Source organism: Corvus brachyrhynchos, unplaced genomic scaffold (genome assembly GCF_000691975.1).
Source record: "Corvus brachyrhynchos isolate BGI_N302 unplaced genomic scaffold, ASM69197v1 scaffold72, whole genome shotgun sequence".
In the NCBI taxonomy this organism is placed as follows: Eukaryota; Metazoa; Chordata; class Aves; order Passeriformes; family Corvidae; genus Corvus; species Corvus brachyrhynchos.
This window is the reverse complement of record NW_008236763.1, coordinates 2,375,019-2,376,188: the sequence shown is the minus strand read 5'-3', so window position 1 is coordinate 2,376,188 and position 1,170 is coordinate 2,375,019.

The window sequence follows — 1,170 nt, the reverse complement described above, 5'->3', positions numbered from 1 at the left end:
CCCTTATTTGGGATTGGGAGCGGGGCGGGAGGAGCGGGCCCGGGGGGACGCGGGGGTGACCCCGGGGCCATCCGGCAGCCAAAGCCACCACTCGTGTTGGGAATGCAGCGTGGGGACGGGGCTGGATCCCGCTGGAGCTTCCCAGAACCTGTCGCACCGCTGGGAAGGGGATGGATGGAGGGCCGCAGGCAGCGCTCATTAACTGATGGCTCCTAATGACGCCCAGAGCAGCTCAGGGATGCCCCTGGAGCTCTGGAATTTGGGTGTCGCCTCCCCTCCGGCCACGCTCCTTCCTTGGAACCTTGGGATTGTTCCTTCCGCTCGGAATCTCCCGTTGTCGGTTTTCCCTTCCTCAGGTTTCGTGCTGGAGCCCTTTGTTGTGTGCCTGACACATCGTGGGCCCAGAGCCAGGGATGTTTCTGAGACATTTTGTCAGAACTTTGAGAGCCGGAACAATTAACACAACAAAGTTGAGGCGTTCCTTTGCCTCTGATTCTTTCAAAGTGCGTTTGGTTGGGCTTTTTTCCCTTTTTTTTGTAGTTTTTTTTTCTTTTTAAAGGTGCCTCCACAACCACCTGCTTGATTGCGGATTTCTTTGAAGATCTGAAGGAGAGAAATCCCCACATGAAAGTCCTCCCATCTTCAATGGCACCGAGCTGCAGCCCGGAGCAGCCAAAAAAGGGGAGCAAGCGGCGCCCGGAAGCTTTGATCCCGATTTCCTGGAGCACAGGGAATGGCTGCGTCACATCTGAGCCGAAAATGCAACCCCAGACCCCACTGGGGACCTGGTTAGCCGAGCTCTGGTGGTCGCTCTGGAGCTCCTGTGCCCTCCCGGAGCTGTGCTGATGATGTTCTTTGGGCTGCTGGGTTTCTGCTGGCGGATTTCTCCAAGCAGGACAACTCTGCCCATCCCTCCACGCCAGAAACTCTGGGATGTGCAGTGGAATGGGACAGAGGGGATCAGCTCCAGCACTGCTGGAGCACAATTTGTGGCTGTGGGACCATCAGGACATCTCCTGTCCTTCCCATCCCTTCCAGGATCCACCCCATCATGCCTGCCCTGAGCTGATGGGATGTGGGAACCACAAACCATAAAACCACGGAATATCCCGAGCTGGGAGGACCCACAAGGATCATGGAGCCAACTCCCGACCACGGCCCCTCACGCCG